General features: G+C 44.8%; 1 protein-coding gene across 9 annotated transcripts in view; it reads right to left on the minus strand.

Annotated features, from left to right (window-relative positions):
• The window catches only part of FGD4 (FYVE, RhoGEF and PH domain containing 4), a 1139208-nt gene that overhangs the window by 602462 nt on the left and 517237 nt on the right, over positions 1–19509 (minus strand). Inside the window, exon 1 of one of the 9 annotated variants that reach the window (XM_069628206.1) lies at positions 8736–8758. The exons of 7 other annotated variants lie outside the window; for them this stretch is intronic. The gene's annotated coding sequence lies outside the window, so the exon portion shown is untranslated. Of the gene's footprint in view, positions 1–8635; positions 8706–8735; positions 8759–19509 lie in introns of those variants that run through there. One more of the 9 variants, XM_069628205.1, reaches the window with a different exon arrangement.

Raw genomic sequence — 19509 nt, forward strand, 5'->3', positions numbered from 1 at the left:
TCACCTTTGTTAGATCTTTGACACCTCAAGGAAGCCTCGAACCTCAACTTTTTTGTTCATAGTCATATGCGTTTACTGGTTGCACCATAGCGAAGTGCAGTGCGTAACAACAATCAAAGCAAAAGTTACTTTGTATTTAACATGCTTACTGACACAGCCAAATCTGCAGTTTATATATAAAAGAAGTGCTGAAAATATGTATTTTGATGTGTGGTACCATGGGGGGAGGGTTGCAACAAAAGTGGGATAGTCAGAATGGCCTCGGGGTTAATTTTCAAATATGGTCACCCTACCATGCGTTCTATATCCCTTTGCTGACGGCAGTTTTTTTAATGCATTTTTTAATGAAAAATGTACATTTAAAAAAACTCACCAACTTATTTCTTTTCTATATTTGGGGGTTCCACCTTCGCTCTAGTTTTAGCTCTACCCCAGCCTTACCCCTTTTATCGCCTTACTCCACCTATATTTTTTGATGAGTTTTTTCAATGTACATTTTTTTAAAAAAAATACCTCGAAAAAAATCCTGTCAGCAAAACAAGGCTATACCCTACCAGGGTGTCCCAGGATAAAAAGGGATTTGTAAGACTAGGCTAAAAGTTTATGATCTGATCTAAGAATACTTCACTTTTTCTAATACTTTCCGGACATTATTCAGATTTAGACTTCATTAATTTGTAATCATTTTCTAACATTCCGTAGGCATTTGATCCACCCTTTGGTGCATATCTCGATGCAATCACTTGTGAAAATTCACATCTGTTTGGGTCACGTGTCATTGCTAGACATCCCTACACAACCCTCGCATACATTTCTAGGATTTGCAGGAGGAAAAACTCTCTACACCTGCAGTTGCTCAATCTAAATCACAAAGATGTTCTGCCCAAAGAGATAGGAGTCCAGAAGGACTCTCCGCGCAGCCCCCCTGCTTTTTCCCCATCCTAACCCCACGGCCGTCTACCCATCCTCCCACCATCCTGCAAAACATTCTTCACGGTTCTGTACTCCACACACACCCAATGGGGTCACAGGCGCACTACCTTTTTGGGGACTCACTTCTAACTCAGCGTGTAAATTACTTCTGTGAGGTCCAAGAGAAATCAAGTATTGACAAAACCAAGCGTTTTGCCTGTTGCATTTGCACAGAGGCACACTCAGATGGGGGCTACGTTGAGATGTGAGGACTGATGGATGAATGGAAGTGAGGGAGGATGTGTGAATGAATAATTTTATGACAGATTAATATGTAGGTGTATGGTGCTGAAAGGATAAATGAAAGCTTTTTCAGATGGATGAAGGAGGGCATATCATAGTGTATGGATGCTATGGAAGGAAACATACCAAGTGTTATAGGGATTAATGGATTATTGAAAGTGGTCCCCAAATATAGCGGGGGCTTTTTTGATGGAAAGATCGGGAGTCTCTTTTGTTCAGTGGTGGATGTTCTATGCTCCCCTGATGGTTTTGCCCCCTGCATCTCGATGGTCCTGGGGGGCCTAGTACTAGCTAAGCACTTGGAAAAGGGAGTGAGGGGGCTGGGGGTTGAATCATGCTTTCCACCCTCGGGTAAGGGCGCGCAAAAGGCAGATGCACCAAGAATTGAGGAATGCAGGGAGGAAGAGACATTTAGGAGAGCACTGTGAAGTCCGCACCGTAAAGCAACATTATAAAAAAGGTCCATAAATTCCTGATGGGGGATCTACGATGCAGAGCAAATGTTGAGTTGTATGCTGGTAAAAGATGCCACATTCAGTTAAAGCCGAGGGGAGCTGACCAATATCTGCAAACCCAAGCAATATCGGATGAGGAATGGGTGAAGTACTTCACAGAGGTATTTGTATTTTATTTATTTATAAAGCGCAAAGAACCAGGCTCAGGGGCAACCGGGCGCATACTCTTGAAAACATGTTACAGCAAGTAATTACATTACGTACATTAATTACAGAATTAATTAATTACAAAGAAATTACACACAATATACAGTAATATACCGAGATGTACAGAAAGAGTGCCATAGCAGATTGTAGTGTAAGTACAGTGAGGTGTATAAGCATGACCTAAAACACACAAGAGTACTAGATAGAGTGAGGGTCTCATAGATCATGGGAGAACAGCCAAGTTTTGGCGTTGTTCTTGAAAGCTTGGAACAATGGTTCAGTTCTGATAGGAGTGGGAAGCGTGTTCCAAAGTTTGGAGGCTAGGACAGGGAAGCTCACCCCGCCCGCTTTTTGGAGTTTAAATCTAGGCAACGTGAGGCTGTGAGTTTGGGCTGCTCTAATTGGACGAGATGATGTGTGTAGTGTGAGGCGGGCAGACAGTTAAGGTGGGGCATTGTTGTTAAGACATTTGTGAGTCAAGGCTAGCGTTTTCAGGGCAATTCTTTGTTTTACCGGGAGCCAACGTAGGTCCGATCTGACAGAGGAGATATGGGAACGTCTCGGGATGTTTAAGGCTGCCCTTAAGGCAATGTTTTGTACAGTTTGCAGTTTATTGAGGTTACACTGGCTAGTCCCTAGGTAAAGAGCACTGCAGTAGTCAATTTTGGCCATGACGAGAGTTCTGGCGAGGGTGATGCAATTGGTCGAGTTAAGGAAGGGTCTACAAGCGGTGATAAGTTTGCAAGTATAGGCAGATGCTGACCTAGCTGCGTTTGTTTGTCTGTTCAAGGAAAGCGTGGAGTCAGGATAGACGCCTAGGGTCTTGGTGTCTTTGGAGACCTTAATATCGTTGCCGTCGATGGTTAATGAATTGTAGGTCTGATCTAGTTTGTTAAGCCGATGGTTGGAACCTAGAAGTAGGAGCTTGGTCTTGTCATCGTTAAGGCAGAGTTCATGATGTGCCATCCAAGCCTGAATGACCGAGTAGACATCATTGAGGGCTTTGGTGTCAGCTGTGTAGTCTCCCGTGGTAGGAATGAGTATCTGGGTGTCGTCCGCGTAGTTGGTGTAGGCGACACCCAGATAGTCGAGCACGTCGAAGAGGGGCTTAGTGAATACGTTATACAATGTAGGGGATACACATGATTCTTGAGGAACGCCACAGTGAATGGGGGAGGGGTCAGCTGAAGCCATAGGAGAGAAGACTCTCATAGATCTATTGCTCAGGAATGAGTGGATCCAAGCATTGGCAGAGTCAGAGAAATGGGCTGCAGATTTAAGATGTTGGCATAGTATTTGGTGGTTGACCAAATCAAAAGCCGCAGAAAGATCGAGGAGAAGGGCTAACTTCCCATTGTCCTTTAGTGTACCCATCTGCGTTTTTAAATCAAAGCTGATTCCGTGCCGTGTTTAGGGCGGAATCCTGATTGTCTCGAGCCTAGAAGATTGTTTAGTTCTAGGTAATCCTGAATCTGCAGGTAAGCTGCACAGTCCAAGATCTTAAGCAAGAATGGGACTGTTGTGATTGGTCTGAAGTTAGTTGGGATGTTAGGGTCAAGGGTAGGTTTTTTGAGGAGTGGGATAACCCAGGCATCCTTTAGGTTATCCGGGACGATACCTGTCTTGAAAGAAGCATTTATGAAGGCTGTAATGAAAGGGGCTAATTCATGAGATGCTTCCTTGATAATGGGTGCTGGGCAAGGGTCACCTTGGCAATTGGATGGTTTGAGGTTATGATTCCCTCTACTTCAACGGTGGTGAGTGGGGAGAAAGAGAAAGGTTTATGAGAAAGATTAACTTGGTGAGTATTGAGTGTGGGTGTGGTCAATGGTTGGTCAGACTGTAGGGCATTCTGTTTATCTCTAATTTTAGATTGGAGGGTGGCAATTTTACCCAGGAGTGCTGACTGAATATTTGAGCACCAAGAGCTATCTTTAGTACAGGAGTCAGGGGGGCTGCAGGTGTCTATATGTTGTTGCAGGAAATGCTGGAAGCAGCTGATTTTTATATTCTAGTTTGCAAGGGGCTTTCAGTTGGGATATGGATGACATTGCCCTATTGATAAAATGAAGTAAAAAAGTCAAATGCCCCGGGGCCTGATGGTTTGTCAAATTTCACCCTTAATTGGAATGTTTTACTATGGGCCCAATTATTGTCACAATTTAAGAATATACTGTTAACTGGTAGGCTTCCGGAGACATGGTGTGCGGCCTTGATGCTCTGGATATTTAAGGGTGGTGACAGATCGACCCCAACAAGTATAGGCCGATTTGTTTATTCGATGCATCCAATAAAATCTTTGCTAAAATAATCCTGAGAGAACTGCAACTATGGACAGGAAGAGTCAATTGTTCAGACTTATGCCAGGCGAGTTTCAAGACAGGAGTAGGGACAACTTTGAATAGTTTTGTCATCTGGTTGTGCTAAGGAACAGGGGAGATGGGTATATTTGGCGTTCCTGGACGTTAGCAAGGCTTTCGATCATGTAAACGGGGCAATTTGGTGGGAAAGTATGTACGATAGTGGTTGCCCTGAACCATTCATTGGAATTTTGGAAGTTCTGCACTCGGGAGCAAAGATAAAAGTGAGATTAGACTTGCAGGGCTCATATTCTAATTGGATAGAGACTAATCGGGGACTCCTTCAGAGGTGTGTCCTCGGTCCATTTCTCTTTTGTTTTCATATAAAGGATATGCCCACTTGTTGGAACTCAATCAGGACTTACCCGCCTAAATTAGGGGATCAAAAGGTGCAAGATTTTACGTACGAAGATCACATTGTCATCTGCGATAGGACTCCTACAGGGCTGCAAAGAGCATTACAGGCAGTTGAAGAGTTTCTTAGCCAGCAGGATCTTAAAACCGACAATATAACATGGACAGGTCTGGTACTGAACAGGAGGAAGTTTAAGTGGAAAACATTTGGTTGGAATATCAAAAGCTAATTGTTGGAGGTGGTTGACAAATTTAAGTATCTGGGATCATATATTTATGATGGAACAAGTAGGAACGTGCCTAATGCAGATATAAACTCAACATTTTTGGCAGCCACTACGCATTAATTCAATTCGATTTTATGTTTGGAAGGTACTCCTTGCTGCCAGTAATGAAATTATTCAGGCAGCAAATTGTGCCTAAACTAACCTTTGGGGCACAGACAAGAGAAGATTGCACACCCTGGGCTAAGCTGGATTCCAAACTTTGGCGCCATGTCCCGCACCTTCGGCTTCCGGCCTCTGTCCCAGTGGTTGGTATTTTATTTGAAAAAGGTCAGCTCCTAATTGAGAATGGAATTGACCGGGGAAAGCTGCACATTTTTGCCAGTCCTCCAAAGGCTTACTTTTTTACACACCTCTATGAAATGTGGGTAAAGGTTAACTGCAGGGTCCTAGTGGAATTGGTGGTGTGTGGCACGCCAACACTCAAAAATGGAATCCTCGATGAAGGAACTTACATTGAATCCTAATAAGGTAAAACAGAAACTATTCAGACGTGTGGATTGCCCTTATGGCTGCATTAATGGAATATCAAACCTTTGATGATCATTTCAATTGGCCAATAAAAAATTATAACATATTAGCCCCATACGTGAGGAAACATCCGGCGAGAGAATTTAAGTTCAAAATGTTTAAGGTTAAATCTATGCCGAACTAGGGAAGTGTTAGGGAGGAGGAGTACGGTTCCTAAAGGTGAACGGTTATGTCGCTACTGTGCCCTAGAGGATGAGACCTTAAAACATCTGTGTGTTTCATTCCTGGACTTGCGTTATGCGTGGGAGGAAAACACCGAGTTGTGTTCTAGACTAACTATAGAGGATCTGTGGATCAGAAGTTTAAATACTAATGAGCTCTCACTGTCCATAAGGTTATTGGAGTTTCTGGAAGTTGTTCTTAAAGACTAATAAAGGGAATCAACTTGGTTTTGTTCCTGTAATTTTTTTAATAATCTTATGTGAAAAGGATTTTTAAGGATTGTATTTGAATTTTAAGGAATTTGTATTCATTAGAGGTCTTATATTTAGTTTTTAAAAGTTCTTAAATTGCTATTGTGATACGTTTACAACAATGTGTGAAAAGTTCTGTTTTGTACTACAAAACACAAATAAATTAAATAAAACATTATTGAAAAAAGCACATAGAGTTGGATAAATAAACGTGAAGGTGCGTGAATCAATAACAACATAAGGATGGATGAATGAGTGAATGCGAATACAGGGGTGTGAATCCCACAGCAAGGTCTTGTCATGCGACACCACCGTTTACTGTGTTGCGGGCGGGAAGTTTGAGTGTGCAAAACACTGCATGGATGGGTCCAAGGGAGTATCCAGTTTAGCAAGAATGGGGGTTGGGTACAAGCCACAAAAAAGTCCCGCTACTTGTCCACCAAAATGCAGTGCGCGAAATTCCATACTCTCATTCGCGCCCCCAAACTGCCTACCCCTGCCGCAGTCTACTTTTTTGGTATTAGTGGCACATGGCAATTTAAAACATAACAAAAAAAATAAAACTGCAGGATCATTACAGATGCAGGAAACTCAAACTCAATCTATTAGAGCTCTGTCCAGGCGCTCTGCGGCAAAATACATGCAAACATCCTATTTTGCATATGCGTAGCACCAACAGAAATGGCTTCACAGAAAAGGACATTGCAAGAAGCATTATCAGTCTTTGATACTTGGAGGCACCATGGAAATTACTTTAGAATAAGTTGCCATAAGTAAGCCAAGTGGCAAATAGCTTTGTGGTGCAAAATACCTAAATTGCACAATTATTTTAAATGGTGCAACTGTATATTCCTTAGGCAGTTTTTTTTTTTACAATAGCACAATATATTAACATAAGATATGAAGTGAATCAGAATCACCTACAGAGCTGCAGATAAGACACAGTGCAAATACATGATTTGCCCAGGATCACACACTGTGGTTAAATGGTGAAATCGGAATGTGGACAATTTAAGCAACTGAGCACATCTTCCCAGCTTTAGTTTATATAGATATTTATTGAGGTTTTGCTTTGCATTTCATGTGCTTAAATAATACTTTATAGCAATGCCTTGGAAGCAAACCACATTGCATAATAAACTAGCATTTCATAGTAAACTAACTATACACTACATATAGTGTCCTAGAAATATATCGAGCAATAGAGAATGGCTGTCGTTGTATTCTCCCTATCCTGCATGCAAAGTCACAACATACAGATTAATGTGAGCCTAACAAATCTCCCTTGGGTTTCAAAGCCATGGTCATCATTTCATGAAGCATGCAACATTCTGTACCCTTCTCACTTCTGATCACTCCCTCCCATTCACATTTCTAAAGGGGAAAAAGTCCCTGCTTATAGTCTCCCCCCTCAATCAGTGCCTAATGGCTCACATAGTAATGCTGTTTTCACACAAGCGCCCCTCTGATGTCCTTGGGCCATCATTGTCCTGGCAGCGGGACACCTCTCCAGTTTGGAAAGGATAAGGTGTCCTGCTGTCAGGACAATGAGCGTGCCATGCAGGAATTGCTCAGCACACACTGTCCTGCCAGCAGGACACCTTTCCCGTTGGGCGCCCTCATTGAGGTGCTGAACACGAGAGGTGTCCCCTTGTAAAATGTCCTGGTCTGGCACAGGGGGAAGGAAGGGGGCCGTCCTCCCTCCTGCCCCTCCATCCCCCTCGCACAGCACTGGATGGGTCCAATAGTAACAGCGAATGCGGACTTAATCAAAGTCAGGAACGCGACAGGATGCGTATAGGTCATTCAGCAGCAGAAAGAGGTCCCGTTACCACGGTTTCATTTCTTGATGGGTGTACTTCAGCTGGTCATTCTACCAGCAACATGCCCTAGGATGTACAAACCAGGATGTACGCACCAGAGTTGTGTCCTACACATATCATGGAGGAGGCCTCTTTTGGAGGCCTAGGGTTCTGGGCACTCCCTCGACCCTGCAAATGTTTCAGGTTGAAATGGTGCATTTTACATCACAATTTTTGATTAAAAAAGTGGCATAAAAAGCCAGGAAATATGCTATTGGTGCAAAATGGTAAATGCAAAAATCCAATCAATGCCAGGCCACCAGCAGTAAGCGCTTGCATTTTCCACCATATTCACGATGCCTGCACCCATGATATTCCAGTATCACAACGTAAAAAAGACGTTCACGATGCCACACGCACAACATATGCCAGCATTTCCGATGTTAAACACACTCTCAGTCACAAACACACACGTTGTCTGGGCCTGGTGCAGTCCACATGGAGAGAGTTTGCAGACGACAAATGTAATCTATGCCGACTCCAAATTGTGCAGCACAACGAAGTAACCACCGGCCGGCCCGCTGGTAATGAGCAACTAGCATAAGACACTGATGAAAAAAGAACCAACTTTACAAGAAGCTGCTTCGTTTCACGGTAAAGCAGTCGGAGCACTTGTGGGACATGCGGGAAAGCCAAGTGAGGCAGAGCTTGGACTGGGCAGCAGAATGCAATCCACACACAGGCATAGACACCACACAGCAGAGGCGGTCCTGGGGGAGGGAGGGAGGGAGGGGGGCTATAGCCCCGGGTCTTTTGGTTGTAGCCCCGGATAGAAGCTCGGGGGCTACAACCAAAAGGATATAGCTAGCCCCGAATCCCGCCAGTCCCGACATTAGCTTAGACCCTGATCTTTTGCAGACCTAGCAACACCCCTGCCACACAGTGACCAAACGCATGACCCTTCCCAGATAGGCTCCACGAGGAACGAGAACCGGAACCAAAATAAAGGCTTACCAGTAGCGAACTGCGAGGTGTGGGGACTGCTGTCAAGGAAAGCCAAAGCCTAGCGCCGGCACAGGTAGCTATGCGCCCAGGCCTCATAAACAACTCTTACCTCTAGATGTTGCTGGGACAATGGCGAGCCAGAAATGCTGCTCAACCACCTCCAAGGAACTGATCAGACTGGTTTGACTGCCAATGCTCGGCAGCGGAGGATGCGGCTCTTCCCCGAGTGGGGATAACCTGCAGCCACTTGTGGCAGAGGGAATTGGTATGCAAAAGAGATAGCCGAACATCCCTGGAGATGAGAAACTCCACATCATGGCTTGCCTATCATGGCAACCAGTGCTGGAAATTGAAAATATGTACTCTGGGAACGCCATCCTCCTTGTGAGTGCGGCGGCTTTGGGCAGGGGGCGTGGCCAAGGGGCATGACATCTCGTCATAGAACCCAAGACCGGTGATTTGCATACAAGCAAAAAGCATCTTGGCAACAAAAGAGGGCCCACCATTTTCTTTAAATTGAAATAGGTCTGTGCTAGTGATTCAGAAAGAAACCCTTTGACTAGGTAATGGAAGTTGGGCTCTGCGCCATTCATTGATCACAATACTCCCTCTAACAAAAATATGTCAGCAAATTGCAAGACATAAATACCAATTCTTCTGAACAGCGGCATGTCGGGACTTGGGGGGATTTGGCTGTTTCTATACAGAGCCCAATTTTATTCTTCCCTACAGATTTTTCGAAAGTGCTGGCTGCTTGTCGTGAGAGCTCAGCTAGGGAACACACAAGGGAGCTCCCCGGGCCTCGGGATGGAGCAGAGCTTCGGCAGCGCTCAGGCAAGACAGAACTTGCTGGAGCTCCACTCCATCTTGTTCTGGCCGATTTCCTACGCTGATGGCAACAAAGAAAAGTCCAAGAGAAGGTAATTGGGTAGCTTTGTGGCGATTGTTTTGTTTCAGTTCGAATACTGTAAATTGGGGACAACTGGCTTAAAGAAAAAGCTAACTGGCGTGCCAGGGTATTTCATAGCATCTCAATAGCTAATGTGAACTATTGAGAGTTTAGTGCAGATGTGCATTCAAGAACAAGTGCCTTAAAATGCATTTGTAAGAAAGTGAAAAACAATCCGCAATGTTTAGGTCAGAAGCTGTTTTACTTCCAAGCTTGACCGGTGGAACCAAGCTATGGACGCAGATTTAGGATGTTGCATTACTGTGTCGGGAGGCTAAAGAGGTTTGCTAAAAACACAACACATTACACTCAATTGACATTCACGTGCCTGCAGGTGTTATTTGCTTCAATTCTATCATCCTACACAGGGCTTTAAGTGGGCCAGCGCTACCCGGGGCCAAGCCCATGCAGGCTCAGAAATCTCGTTCTGAGGTGCCGCCCTACCCGGACTCACTAGTCTCCCCTGGCAGCCCCGTCTGCTACAGTACAAGCCTTTTTTTCCTAAATCCCGAAGCTTTCCCTCATGTGCAAGAGCTTCAGGCTTCAGAAAAAAATGCCTTTAATATCCAATGGTGGCGCTGCACCTGCAAGGCATCTCTTCAAGCAAGAGAGGCCCGTGGGCCGGCGCCACCATTATGGACAAACGGCGAGACCGATGGAAGCGGAGGCCTTTTTTTTCTAGAGCCTGAAGCACTCGCTCGTTCGCTGGAGTTTCAGGCTTGAGGATAAAAGGCCTCGGCTTCCAGCAGCCTCAACTTTTCAGCCTTGATGGTGACGCTGCCCCGAGTGAATCGGTGGGGAGGATTTTGTGGCACCCATCAGCCAGGGGGAGTGCTGGATGAATAAAAACTGTGGACAGGGAATAGCTGGGGAAGATAGTGTGGCCCCAGTCATTGGGCATGTGCGTTTTCATGAACACTATTGCACAGTTCCAAGATTCCAAGGAATATTAGAGTCCTACAAATAGAGCAAATTTCACAATTGAATGCTGGCAACGCTCTCTTTCCTACACTTATTTCAGCTGGAGGTGCGAATCACGTACAGTTCGTGAGGGGGGATGTGGCCAGATCATACATAGGAGCTCTTCACCACCTAAGAGCGCTGGAAAAAAAAGGGATTCTTTCCACTGTTCTTTCCTAGCCAGAGCCCTATCACAGCTTCTATTCACTCACCTTTGAGTGCGTGAGTCACACAGTAGATCAATATTGAGTATTAGTACCCGGCGATTCAATCAGATGGTTACAAACTATCCGATTGGCCCTCGCCAGGTGCTAGCCTGGCCGACAAAGACTCACTGGCTGCAGTTCCAGAGCTCTGCGTTCCGCAGAGTTCCTTCGCTTTCCTCGTCAGGCCGCCATGGAAAGGGAGAAGGGACTATGTGTAGTCCTTTCCCCCTGACAGCAATTTTTTTTTTTTTTTTTTTTTAGTTCAGAAACAGTTTCAATGCCATTCATCAACTCGAGAAAACATGCTATTAGTACCCCGGTATGATCTGCTGATTAAGGATTGGGTAATGCCCCCAGGGCTACGTTAAAGCCCTAGCTCTGCCGATGCTGGCAACTATCACCACAGGTACATTACTCATCGGGGTTCTATTGCTTTAATGGACACTTCCTAGAACCACCCTACACTCACAGCCCCTTTCCAATCTGGTTCCTACCTACAAACCCCTTTGTTCATCCAACAAGAACTTGATGGCTCATCGAACTTCCTGCCTCAAAATCTTCAGTATCTAACCAGCCACTACCAATTTCGTCAAAAGCTTAAGACCTGGGTTTTCACCCAAGCATGCAGTTACCCCCTCGTATGGCTTTTTCGTCACAGCCCTTACTTTCTTGAGGTCACTGTCCCACGACAGACGTCACAAACTGCCCTTTCCCTAACCAACATGGAGGCTTCAGAGTAATAAAGATTACCGGCAAGTGATCAGGCCATTATAGTTATGCTCTGTCCCATATTGGCAGGTGCTGTGAGACTTCCATTCGAGAAGTGTGCCATACAGAACATAAAAAAGTAGAAAAGACATTTCCCCACCAATGGAGCAGTTCCCTGCTGCACTCCGGGCCTCTTAAGGCAAGAGATTTGGTCTAAGAAACACAACACAGCAGCACAAAAAAGCTTCTTCACCACTGCCCACACTTTAAAGCAGGATCGGTGCAGTACAGAGGATATACAACTAACTTCTATAACCTTTTAGACTGAGGGAGGGGTCATTATTGCTAGATAATGACCCGCCACCAAGTTATGACCAGAGGAGAAGCAAAGGGACATAAGTTGGGGAAGGGTCACCATCCCAAACAATAATTACCCCTATACGCCTATTAGCATACGGTGGTAGTTGCAATAGATGTTTTGGAGGCAAAGTAAAAAAGGTTAATTTAAGCGTGAGTCAAGTAAATAGACTGAGTTAGTAGATGGAATGTGGTTTTATTTTGTAGTATTTAAATAACATGGTAGTCTTCATAAGTTAAACATTTGAATTGTAACTTGGTTGAACTGGAACAGCTTTAACATGATCATACATCAGGAATAATGTGAAAGTAAATGGTTTGACTGTAAGAAAGTGAAAGCATTTTCTAAACGGTTGAACTTTCTTTTTTGTTTGTTAAATAGCATGTTGCAGCAAAAAAAAATACAAAAATTAAGTGTCTAGTTCAAAGAAATCTTGTTAAGGCGGGTCTCCTCCCCCGGTGGACGGGCAGCAGGGTGGGTGTGGCGGGAGGCATCAGCGTGACTGGAGTCCAGGGCAGTGGTCGTACTGGCCACCAAAACTGTCCGAGGGTGTGGTAACACGTCCTCGGCTAGAAACAATAGGCGACACCACAGAGGCCTGGGCAGCCGCGCCAAAATGCAGAGTTAAAAGGAGGCCCAGGGCACATCATGGGAACAGAAGCTATTCAGCCTCTATTCCCGATCCAGTTGATGACCCTTGAAGCTCTGTTGAGAGACCGTTCCCGCTTTGCCCACTGACTGGAAAGACTGCCGCCGCGCTCATCGGGTTTGCATCCCACCCGCCCAGGCAGAGGAGGGGGTGGAACAGGTGGTGGGTAATTCACCCTTTCAAGGAGGTACCTTGAGGCTGGTTAGGTACAGTGACGAGGGCACGATCTGCCTCCGACTAGGTTGGCTTCGGGCAAAAGGGGCTGATGGGAGAGGGGCTGGATAAAAGGGGTCTGGGGCCAGGAGGCGGAAGAAGTTGGACAAGGAAAGAATGCCTCCAGGGATCACCCCCAACAGAGGGTATGGTGGGGGAGGTCCGCAAGAACATAGGGGGGACCTCATTGCTGTACAAACGCCAAAAGGGGGTGGAATTGACAGTTACACCCGGGACTGCCACAAGGAGAAACCAATGTAAATATGTGTTATGATGCATTGAAATGAAGGTATTGTGGTTGTGTCATAGTAGAATTGTTACCAGGGTCGCGTTTTAATGATTTATGATGCTTAGTATTGGTAAATGGATTAAACATGGCCGTTTTAACTTTCCAAACAAAAAGTGTTTGTGTGGTTTCTCCAGTCAGCAATGACACTGTATCCCTGCTAAGCCCACCGGGAAATTGGCACTGTTGTTTCCCTGTCTGCTTCTGAAGAAAGAATGCAGTCAATACCAGTGATCAAACACATTCTCTGTGTGCTAAAAGAAATGAACTAGTTGCCTTCTTTGGGAACAGCTCAATTGGCAAGTGAGAAGGCCCCAGATGACGTTCACCTTATTGTGATGCCAGCAGTGAATGCTTGCTGTTGTCACGCCACATTGGAGACCGGGGTCCGCCGCGCCCGCTTGTCCCTTCTCCTCCTGGCGAGTCTACCCGCGCTTCTGCACTTGGGGGCTCGCCAGGGGCAGAGCGCCGGGCGTCGGAGCCGGAGGGTTACGGCGGCTGCGCGGAAGTCCTCTGTCTCGGTTCCGCGCATGCGCCGTGGACTGGGCTTGAGCCCTAGGAAGGGATTCCCTTCCAGGACTCGCTTTGGGTACGCCGGCGCCCGGAGGTGAAGCGGCTTGCGTTCCAAGCCTCACGGGCACCGGCGACCCATAAAAGGAGGTCGCAGTTCGAGGCAAGCCGCGTCTCAACGCGGTTTGCTTCGTTCTGCGAACTTCCTACCTGGGCCGCCTGTACTCACCTGAGCCCACTCTGGGCTGCCTGTTACCTTACCTGAGTCCCTTCCTGGGCCTGCCTGATTCCTTACCCGAGTCCCCTCCTGGGCCTGCCTGATTCCTTACCTGAGTTGTTCCCTGGGCCTGTTTGTTACCTTACCTGAGTCCCTTCCTGGGCCTGCCTGATTCCTTACCTGAGTCCCCTCCTGGGCCTGCCTGATTCCTTACCTGAGTTGTTCCCTGGGCCTGTTTGTTACCTTACCTGAGTCCCTTCCTGGGCCTGCCTAATTCCTTACCTGAGTTGTTCCCTGGGCCTGCAGCTTGCCTTTCCAATGTTCCTCCCTGGGCCATCCAGCTACCTTACCTGGGCTCTCCCTGGGGTTGCCAGCTTTCCATATCTGGGTTCCCCAGGCCCTGTCATATGCGTTTACTGGTTGCACCATAGCGAAGTGCATAACAACAATCAAAGCAAAAGTTACTTTGTATTTAATATGCTTACTGACACAGCCAAATCTGCAGTTTATATATAGGAGAAATGCTGAAAATATTTATTTTGATGTGTGATACCATGGGGGGAGGGGTGCAACAGAAGTGGGATAGTCAGAATGGCCTGGGGGTTTATTTTCAAATATGGTCACCCTACCATGCGTTCTATATCCCTTTGCTCACGGGAGTTTTTTTGATGCATTTTTTTTAATGAAAAATGTACATTTAAAAAAACTCACCAACTTTTTCTTTTCTATATTTGGGGGTTCTACCTTCGCTCTGTTTTCATCTCTACTCCAGCCCTACCCCTTTTATCTCCTTACTCCACCTATATCTTTTGATGAGTTTTTTCAATGTATATATTTTTTTAAAAAATACCTCGAAAAAACTCCCGTCAGCAAAACATGGCTATACTCTACCAGGGTGTCCCAGGATGAAAAGGGATTTGTAAGACTAGGCTAAAAGTTTATGATCTGATCTAAGAATACTTCACTTTTTCTAATACTTTCCGGACATTATTCAGATTTAGACTTTTTAATTTGTAATCATTTTCTAACATTCCGTAGGCATTTGATCCACCCTTTGGTGCATATCTCGATGCAATCACTTGTGAAAATTCACATCTGTTTGGGTCACGTGTCATTGCTAGACATCCCTACACAACCCTCACATACATTTCTAGGATTTGCAGGAGGAAAAACTCTCTACACCTGCAGTTGCTCAATCTAAATCACAAAGGATAGGATAGGGAAAAGCCCCCCTGCTTTTTCCCCATCCTAACCCCACGGCCGTCTACCCATCCTCCCACCATCCTGCAAAACATTCTTCACGGTTCTGTACTCCACACACCCCCACTGGGGCCACAGGCGCACTACCTTTTTGGGGACTCACTTCTACCTCTGCGTGCAGATTACTTCTGTGTGGTCCAAGAGAAAGCAAGTATTGACAAAACCAAGCGTTTTGCCTGTTGCATTTGCACAGAGGCACACTTAGATGGGGGATACGTTGAGAGGAAAGCAGACAGAATGGAGAGAAGGAACAGGATGGGGGCTGCATGTGTGCAAATGTGAGGACTGATGAATGAATGGAAGTGAGGGAGGATGTGTGAATGAATAATTTTATGACAGATTAATATGTAGGTTTATGGTGCTGGAAGGATAAATGAAAGCACTGTGAAGTCCGCACCGTAAAGCAACATTATAAAAAAGGTCCATACATTCCTGATGGGCGATCTACGATGCAGAGCAAATGTTGAGTTGTATGCTGGTAAAAGATGCCACATTCTGGCAGTTAAAGCCGAGGGGAACTGACCAATATCTGCAAACCCAAGCAATATCGGATGAGGAATAGGTGAAGTACTTCACAGAGGTATATGTTGTTGCAGGCAATGCTGGAAGCAGCTGATTTTTATATTCTAGTTGGCAGGGGGCTTTCAGTTGGGATATGGATGACATTGCCCTGTTGATAAAATGAAGTAAAAAGTAAAATGCCCCGGGGGCCTGATGGTTTGTCAAATTTGACCCTTAATTCGAATGTTTTACTATGGGCCCAATTATTCTCACAATTTAAGAATATACTGTTAACTGGTAGGCTTCCGGAGACATGGTGTGCGGGCTTGATGCTCTGAATATTTAAGGGCGGTGACTGATCGTCCCCAACAAGTATAGGCCGATTTCTTTATTCGATGCGTCCAATAAAATCTTTGCTGAAATAATCCTGAGAGAACTGCAACTATGGACAGGAAGAGTCAATTGTTCAGACTTATGCCAGGTGAGTTTCAAGACAGGAGTAGGGACAACTTTGAATAGTTTTGTCATCTGGTTCTGCCAAGGAACAGGGGAGATGGGTATATTTGGCGTTCCTGGACGTTAGCAAGGCTTTCGATCATGTAAACGGGGCAATTTTGTGGGAAAGTATGTACGATAGTGGTTGCCCTGAACCATTCATTGGAATTTTGGAAGTTCTGCACTCGGGAGCAAAGATAAAAGTGAGATTAGACTTGCAGGGCTCATATTCTAATTGGATAGAGACTAATCGGGGACTCCTTCAGAGGTGTGTCCTCGGTCCATTTCTCTTTTGTTTTCATGTAAAGGATATGCCCACTTGTTGGAACTCAATCAGGACTTACCCGCCTAAATTAGGGGATCAAAAGGTGCAAGATTTTACGTACGATGATGACATTGTCATCTGCGATAGGACTCCTACAGGGCTGCAAAGAGCATTACAGGCAGTTGAAGTTTCTTAGCCAGCAGGATCTTAAAACCGACAATATAACATGGAAAGTTCTGGTACTGAACAGGAGGAAGTTTAAGTGGAAAACATTTGGTTGGAATATCAAAAGCTAATTGTTGGAGGTGGTTGACAAATTTAAGTATCTGGGATCATATATTTATGATGGAACAAGTAGGAACGTGCCTAATGCAGATATAAACTCAACATTTTTGGCAGCCACTACGCATTAATTCAATTCGATTTTATGTTTGGAAGGTACTCCTTGCTGCCAGTAATGAAATTATTCAGGCAGCAAATTGTGCCTAATCTAACCTTTGGGGCACAGACAAGAGAAGATTGCACACCCTGGGCTAAGCTGGATTCCAAACTTTGGCGCCATGTCCCGCACCTTCGGCTTCCGGCCTCTGTCCCAGTGGTTGGTATTTTATTTGAAAAAGGTCAGCTCCCAATTGAGAATGGAATTGACCGGGGAAAGCTGCACATTTTTGCCAGTCCTCCAAAGGCTTACTTTTTTACACACCTCTATGAAATGTGGGTAAAGGTTAACTGCAGGGTCCTAGTGGAATGGGTGGTGTGTGGCACGCCAACACTCAAAAATGGAATCCTCGATGAAGGAACTTACATTGAATCCTAATAAGGTAAAACACAAACTATTCAGACGTGTGGATTGCCCTTATGGCTGCATTAATGGAATATCAAACCTTTGATGATGATTTCAATTGGCCAATAAAAAATTATAACATATTAGCCCCATACGTGAGGAAACATCCGGCGAGAGAATTTAAGTTCAAAATGTTTAAGGTTAAATCTATGCCGAACTAGGGAAGTGTTAGGGAGGAGGAGTAAGGTTCCTAAAGGTGAACAGTTATGTCGCTACTGTGCCCTAGATGAGACCTTAAAACATCTGTGTGTTTCATGCCTGGACTTGCGTTATGCGTGGGAGGAAAACACCGAGTTGTGTTCTAGACTAACTCTAGAGGATCTGTGGATCAGAAGTTTAAATACTAATGAGCTCTCACTGCCATAAGGTTATTGGAGTTTCTGGAAGTTGTTCTTAAAGACTAATAAAGGGAATCAACTTGGTTTTTTTTCTGTAATTTTTTAATAATCTTATGTGAAAAGGATTTTTAAGGATTGTATTTGAATTTTAAGGAATTTGTATTCATTAGAGGTCTTATATTTAGTTTTTTAAAAGTTCTTAAATTGCTATTGTGATACGTTTACATCAATGTGTGAAAAGTTCTGTTTTGTACTACAAAACACAAATAAATTAAATAAATAAAACATTATTGAAAAAAGCACATAGAGTTGGATAAATAAACGTGAAGGTGCGTGAATCAATAACAACATAAGGATGGATGAATAAGTGAATGCTAATACAGGGGTGTGAATCCCACAGCAAGGTCTTGTCATGCGACACCACTGTTTACTGTGTTGCGGGCGGGAAGTTTGAGTGTGCAAAACACTGCATGGATGGGTCCAAGGGAGTATCCCGTTTAGCAAGAATGGGGGTTGGGTACAAGCCACAAAAAAGTCCTGCTACTTGTCCACCAAAATGCAGTGCGCGCAATTCCATACTCTCATTCGCGCCCCCAAACTGCCTACCCCTGCCGCAGTCTACTTTTTTGGTATTAGTGGCACATGGCAATTTAAAACATAACAAAATAAATAAAACTGCAGGATCATTACAGATGCAGGAAACTCAAACTCATCTATTAGAGCTCTGTCCAGGCGCTCTGAGGCAAAATACATGCAAACATCCTATTTTGCATATGCGTAGCACCAACAGAAATGGCTTCACAGAAAAGGACATTGCAAGAAGCATTATCAGTCTTTGATACTTGGAGGCACCATGGAAATTACTTTAGAATAAGTTGCCATAAGTAAGCCAAGTGGCAAATAGCTTTGTGGTGCAAAATACCTAAATTGCACAATTATTTTAAATGGTGCAACTGTATATTCCTTAGGCAGTTTTTTTTTTTTTACAATAGCACAATATATTAACATGAGCTATGAAGTGAATCAGAATCACTTACAGAGCTGCAGATAAGACAGTGCAAATACATGATTTGCCCAGGATCACACACTGTGGTTAAATGGTGAAATCGGAATGTAGACAATTTAAGCAACTGAGCACATCTTCCCAGCTTTAGTTTATATAGATATTTATTGAGGTTTTGCTTTGCATTTCATGTGCTTAAATAATACTTTATAGCAATGTCGTGGAAGCAAACCACATTGCATAATAAACTAGCATTTCATAGTAAACTAACTATACACTACATATATTGCCATAGAAATATATCGAGCAATAGAGTATGGCTGTAGTTGTATTCTCCCTATCCTGCATGCAGTCACATCATGCAGATTAATGTGAGCCTAACAAATCCCCCTTGGGTTTCAAAGCCATGGTCATTATTTCATAAAGCATGCAACATTCTGTACCCTTCTCACTTCTGATCACTCCCTCCCATTCACATTTCTAAAGGGGAAAAAGTCCCTGCTTATAGTCTCCCCCCTCAATCAGTGCCTAATGGCTCACATAGTAATGCTGTTTTCACACAAGCGCCCCTCTGATGTCCTTGGGCCATCATTGTCCTGGCAGCGGGACACCTCTCCCGTTTGGAAAGGATAAGGTGTCCTGCTGTCAGGACAATGAGCGTGCCATGCAGGAATTGCTCAGCACACACTGTCCTGCCAGCAGGACACCTTTCCCGTTGGGCGCCCTCATTGAGGTTCTGAACAGGAGAGGTGTCCCCTTGTAAAATGTCCTCCTGCCCCTCCATCCCCCTCGCACAGCACTGGATGGGTCCAATAGTAACAGCGAATGCGGACTTAATCAAAGTCAGGAACGCGACAGGATGCGTATAGGTCATTCAGCAGCAGAAAGAGGTCCTGTTACCACGGTTTCATTTGTTGATGGGGGTACTTCAGCTGGTCATTCTACCAGCAACATGCCCTAGGATGTACAAACCAGGATGTACGCACCAGAGTTGTGTCCTACACATATCATGGAGGAGGCCTCTTTTGGAGGCCTAGGGTTCTGGGCACTCCCTCGACCCTGCAAATGTTTCATACTAACAGGTTGAAATGGTGCATTTTACATCACAATTTTTGATTAAA

This window comes from Ambystoma mexicanum, chromosome 12 (genome assembly GCF_040938575.1).
Source record: "Ambystoma mexicanum isolate Mex_15411 chromosome 12, UKY_AmexF1_1, whole genome shotgun sequence".
NCBI classification, from domain to species: domain Eukaryota; kingdom Metazoa; phylum Chordata; class Amphibia; order Caudata; family Ambystomatidae; genus Ambystoma; species Ambystoma mexicanum.